Raw genomic sequence first — 6,727 nt, 5'->3', positions numbered from 1 at the left:
GGCTGGCGTCGGCAGCGTCGGCAGGGTGGGGCGGGGTTGGCATTGGTGGCGGTGCGGGCGGGGCGGGGCGGGGCTGGCGTCGGTGGCGGGGCGGGACTGGCGTCAGCGGCGGCGTGGGTGGGGTGGTGTTGGCGGTGGCGTCAGAGAGGATCGACGAGCGGAGTGAGTGAGAGAGACAAAATGCGCAATAACTAAGTTAGCTATAGCGCGGTCCAGCAAAAACGCGCTACTGCTAGTTTTTTTCTTTCTTATTTTTTTATTTTCCTTTTTCTTAGCTATAGAGCTTCCCTGGATAAAACACACTACTGCTATCGTTTTTTCCTATTTTTCTTTTTATTTTTTATTTTTCTTGTTATTTTTTTATTTTTCTTGCATTTCATTTTCCACAACTTATTAGTTCCTTTTTTTTCTTTTCATTTCATTTTGAAAAACTTCCTTTCTTTTTCTTTTTCTTTTTCTTTCATTTGCACTTTTCTTTTTCTTTTTCTTTCAGTTTGCAATATACCATTCTTACCCTCCGGATTATAATTACTATTATACATATCTTAGATCATTTGACGCGCTATCGGCGGTATACAAAATAGCTAGACAGACACAAACTTTGCGATTAGTTTGTCAGCTTGGGCGACGACGACGCTTCAGACTGATCTTCTTCCCTCTTTTGTTCGTTGTCGAATAATTGAGCCCATGGTCGTGACTTTTCCTTCTGCAGGGATTACGATCTTTTGAAGGTAATGTAGTCTTCATTCTTCTTTTGACATAAGTTTCGTCATCATGAGCATCATCTTCCCTCATCGGATCACTGTACTGGTCATAGTCTTCCTCATTGGCGACTCCATCCATTCCGGCGATGCTGCTTTTGCTTCTCCTCACGACAACACGACTGGGATTGATCAGATTAGTTATGAAGAAACATTGTGTCACGTGTTTAGCGTGTACCCATAGCTCATTTTTGGCGATGACATTGACGGTACCGCTATCATCGGAGTCGGGTATACACATGGTAGCGAAATGTCGGTTTTCTCTGTATACATTTTTAGCCCATCTGACACGGAACATTGTCACGCTATGCAATGCAGAGTAGTTAAGCTCCCATATCTCTTCGACCCTTCCGTAATATCTTTCAATTACATTACCGGTCATGGCTTCCATCGTCACCTCTGAGTTTTGGTCATCACTATTTATATCTTTCTCCTCCGTGTAGAACGTGTATCCGTTGATACTGTATGCTTGATAAGTCGCGAGGTTGGTCGAGGGGCCATGTGCTAAGGCCTATATGAGTGTTCCGTTAGGACAACCCTCTTCCGGGGGATTAGCCAGAACTCGCTCTTTGAACCAACGCAAGAAAGTGGAGTTGTGCTCTCTAATAACTTCAGCGTCCGTCCTATGCACCCCACAATCACGATACTTATTTGCGATGGTCTCTTTGTGCAGTGTCACAAAATCTTCTAGCACATCTAGGTGTTGTAGCACTACTAAGTTTGCCATGTCAAGGTCGTTTTGTCGGTCCAAGCGTAACACATTTACATCCCTATGACCGTTGTTGTGAACTTCGCCTTCGAGCCTTCCACAGTGCTTGTTGACGGGAAAACCAACAACAGGGTCTTTGGTCAGATAACTCTCACCGAAAGACATGCACTCTTTGGTCAGATATCCCTGGGCTATGCTTCCATCGTGACAGGACATGTTACAAATGAATCCTTTGATGACCCCATTCATCCTCTCAAATGGCATCAAGCTATGCAGGAATGTCGGCCCTAGGTCGATGATGTCGTCCATGATGTGGACACATAGATGCACCATGACATCAAAGAACGCGGGCGGGAAGTACATCTCGAGCTCATTCAGTATGACAACGATCTCTTCCTATAGCCTATGGAGTTGTTTCACACTGATCGACTTTCGAGAGATAGCATCAAAAAAGTGGCATAGGTCAGTAAGCGTCTCACGCACATGTGTGTCCATAATCCCTCTAAGTGCAACCGGGAGTAACTGCGTCATCATCACATGAAAGTCGTGAGACTTCATCCCACTGAACCTTTTTTTCTTAGTGTCCAGATATCTGCTTATCTTTCCACAATACCCGGAACTAACTTTGATTCCGGCAAGTTACTTGAACAATTATTCTTCCTTCTTGTTTACTTTTTTGCCCCTATCTTCCATCTCCGTCTCTGTCTCGGTCTCCTCTGACGACCTTTTACCGTGCATTTGGAGATCTTTCCTGATTTTAAAAAATTCCAAGTCTTTTCTTGCCTTCGGCCCATCCAAGTCTTCTCCTGATTCTTCCGTGTGCTCGTTCCGATATATGATGTAATCATTGATGCATGTGTGATATCTAATATGTGGCAGATCAAGAGGGCACACAATTTTCTTTGCCTCCTCGACACTAGTAGAACACAGGCTTCCCGCGGGAAGAACCTTCTTTAGGTACTTCAGAAGCTCATCCAGGCTTGTATCTGTCCAATTGTGTTTTGCTTTCATCTTTAGAAGTTCTAGTGTGAAACTCAAGCGGGTCACCTCGGGATTATTGCAACCATCATACAAAGGAGTAATCGAGTCTACCTCCAGTTGCGCTAGTTTGGCCTCCTCTCTAGAAGCAGCTCTGTCGCTAGTCGTCTTCTTGCGAAGTAGGTCTCGAACATGCGGGTCCCGCATGGCCGAACTTTGTAGCGACGAAGATGGTGGCGTGTCTGCGTCTTCTCCGCCTTGAACTGCCTCTTCGCCATCGACATTTCCGAGGCCGTCTTCCTCTTGGGCACATAATCGGTCATCTCTTCGTCTGGTGGCCCCATGTCGTTATTTCCTACCCTGTCGATGTCCTCATCATCATCATCATCATAATCAGCATCGTCATCATCATCATCATCTTCACATATCCACCGAGTATGTCCATGCATGAAACCATGCATGAGTGATACGTCTCTGTCGTATCTACTTTTCCAAACACTTTTGCCCTTGTTTTGGACTCTAACTTGTATGATTTGAATGGAACTAACTCGGACTGACGCTGTTTTCAGCAGAATTGCCATGGTGTTGTTTTATGTGCAGAAAACAAAAGTTCTCGGAATGACCTGAAACTCCACGGAATATCTTAGAAAAAATAATAAAAAATCCTCACCAAAGATGAAGACCAGGGGGCCCAGACCCTGTCCACGAGGGTGGGGGGCGCTCCCCTACCCCCTGTGCGCGCCCCCTACCTCGTGGACCCCCTGTTGGCCCTCCGACACCAACTCCAACTCCATATATTAGCTTTCGGGGAGAAAAAATCAGAGAGAAGAAATCATCGCGTTTTACGATACGGAGCCGCCGCCAAGCCCTAATCTCTCTCGGGAGGGCTGATCTGGAGTCCGATTGGGGCTCCGGAGAGGGGGGTTCATCGCCGTCGTCATCATCAACCATCCTCCATCACCAATTTCATGATGCTCACCGCCATGCGTGAGTAATTGCATCGTAGGCTTGCTGGACGGTGATGGGTTGGATGAGATTTATCATGTAATCGAGTTAGTTTTGTTAGGGTTTGATCCCTAGTATCCATTATGTTCTAAGATTGATGTTGCTATGACTTTCCTATGCTTAATGCTTGTCACTAGGGCCCGAGTGCCATGATTTCAGATCTGAAGCTATTATGTTTTCATGAATATATGTGTGTTCTTGATCCTATCTTGCAAGTCTATTATCACCTCCTATGTGTTATGATCCGGCAACCCCGAAGTGACAATAATCAGGACCACTCCCGGTGATGACCATAGTTTGAGGAGTTCATGTATTCACTATGTGCTAATGCTTTGTTCCGGTTCTCTATTAAAAGGAGGCCTTCATATCCCTTAGTTTTCAATAGGACCCCGCTGCCACGGGAGGGTAGGACAAAAGATGTCATGCAAGTTCTTTTCCATAAGCACGTATGACTATATACGGAATAATGCCTACATTACATTGATGAACTGGAGCTAGTTCTGTGTCACCCTATGCTGTAACTATTACATGACGAACCACATCTGGCATAATTATCCATCGCTAATCTGGTGCCTACGAGTTTTCCATATACTGGTTTACGCATATCTACTTTTCCGTTGCTACTGTTATCTACACTACAAAAATACCAAAAACATTAATTTTGCTATCTTTCCACCACTATCATATTACTTTTCTACTAAACACTTTGCTACAGATACTAAGTTTCTAGGTGTGGTTGAATTGATAACTCAGCTGCTAATACTTGAGAATATTCTTTGGCTCCCCTTGTGTCGAATCAATAAATTTGGGTTGAATACTCTACGCTCGAAACTGTTGCGATCCCCTATACTTGTGGGTTATCAATGAGCAGGTGTGAAATTCACCACCCTTATAGGGGTAGAGCCTGACTCTTCCGTTGCATTTTCAACATGGACATATAACATCCCTCGGTCTTTTTCATACATTTCATCCATAGCGGATTGCCAGTATCTTTCCACCATCCTTCCATTGACCTTCATGATCACCTGCAGGCGTTGCAAATATTATAACCATGTATATATGCATGCATGGATCAAATTCATACAATAATTCGGCATGACCTTCCCTAAACATAGGACATATTGAGTTTGGATGCCCGAAATTCACCGAAATGGAATTGAATCGAAAATTCGGCAAAACATAGGCAACTCATGTCACCCACATTATTTCATAAAATACACACTGTAGGCAACTCAAATTATGCCACACACAATTCTGTATATATATTCTCATATCACCCATATATATATATAGTTTCGGTCCTATCCACATTACTTTTGTTGTCTTTACTTTGTTATCGTTACCACCACTATCATATTACTTTGCTACTAAACACTTTGCTGCAGATACTAAGTTTCCAGGTGTGGTCGAATTGACAACTCAGCTGCTAATACTTGAGAATATTCTTTGGCTCCCCTTGTGTCGAATCAATAAATTTTGGTTGAATACTCTACCCTGGAAAACTGTTGCGATCCCCTATACTTGTGGGTTATCAAGACCTTTTTCTGGCGCCGTTGCCGGGGAGCATAGCTCTATTCTTTGAGTCACTTGGGATTTATATCTGCTGGACACTATGAAAGAACTTGAAAGATGATCGAACTACTATTTTTCCCTCAACTAGGAGGGAAGGTAAGGGACTGCCATCTAGCCTTGCACTAGATTCTCCTTCTGTTATGAGTAAGTTTGTGACACCTAAACCTACTATTGCTATTGATTCTGATATGTCGCATGTTATTGATGATGCCGCTTCTGCTATGCACGATACTTATGATGAAACTACTTCTATGCTTGATACTACTGTGCCACTTGGTGAATTTCTTGATAAGCAAATTGCTCGGTGTAGAGAAAGACAAATTATCGAACCTGAACATGATGATGTTAGTCATGATGAACCTATGCCTTATATTCCTGAGGGTTATCTTTTTAATGCTGAATCTTTTGAAGTTGTTCTTGCTTGCCAGGATAAACGTGAATTTAAGAGGTTGCTAGTTAAGTGGAGTAAAGAATCTTTTAGAGGTAGAATGAGACCCGACCCTGCTTTTGCTACTTCGCCTATCTGTGTTCCTGATCAGGATTATTATGATATTTCTGTCGATCCAGATATAATTACTTTGGTTGAATCTGATCCTTTTTATGGCTATGAATCTGAAACTGTTGTGGCACATCTTCGTAAGTTGGATGATATAGCTGCCGTGTTTTCTAATAATCTGAGATCGCGCCACCTTTATTTACTCAAAATATTTCCGTTCTCATTAAAGGGTGATGCTAAGAAATGGTTTAATTCTCTTGATCCTGGTTGTCTGCAAAGTCCCCAGGATATGATTTATTACTTCTCTGCTAAATATTTCCCTGCTCATAAGAAACAAGCTGCTTTGAGGGAAATATACAATTTTGTGCAAATTGAAGAAGAGAGTCTCCCACAAGCTTGGGGAGGCTTCTCAAGTTACTTAATGCTTTGCCTGATCATCCTCTTAAGAAACCTGAAATATTTGATATCTTTCATAATGGACTAACCGATGCTTCCAGAGATTACCTGGATAGTTGTGCTGGTTCTCTTTTCAGGGAAAGAACACCGGATGACGCTGAAATTCTATTGAATAATATGTTGGCAAATGAAAATAATTGGGCACCTCCTGAGCCAACTCCCGAGCCATCTCCTGAGCCAATTACTGAGCCTATTCCTAAACCAACTCCGAAGAAGAGAGGTGTTCTATTTCTCAGTCCCGAAGATATGCAAGAGGCAAAGAAATCTATGAAAGAAAAAGGTAGTAAAGCTGAAGATGTTAAGAATTACCTCCTATTGAAGAAAGACATGGTCTTAATCTACCGCCTGTTGAAGAAGTATATGATCTCGATTATTTATTTACTGAAGAACCTCCCGATATCCTGAGACAGGTAGTAAAGGTAAATTCTCTCTATAGATATGATAAAGCTGAAGTCCCTCCTACTAAAATTGCTAGTCAGTGCTTGGATGAATTTGATGACTTTATGTTTAAGCAAGATGAGTTTAATGCTTATTTTGGTAGACAATTAAAATAGAATACCTTTATGATTAAACGCTTGAGTGATTATATGGCCGATATTAGAGGCGAACTGAAACTTGTTAGCAAACATGCTTCTGTGGTTACCACGCAAGTAGAACAAGTACTTAAAGCTCAGAAAGAAGTGATTGATGAAATGAATAGTAAGAAAAATGATTATGTTGTCAAAGTGGCTACTAGAACTGGTAGAATGA

This window comes from Triticum dicoccoides, chromosome 6B, assembly GCF_002162155.2.
Source record: "Triticum dicoccoides isolate Atlit2015 ecotype Zavitan chromosome 6B, WEW_v2.0, whole genome shotgun sequence".
Taxonomy (NCBI): domain Eukaryota; kingdom Viridiplantae; phylum Streptophyta; class Magnoliopsida; order Poales; family Poaceae; genus Triticum; species Triticum dicoccoides.
This window is presented reverse-complemented; position numbering follows the sequence as displayed.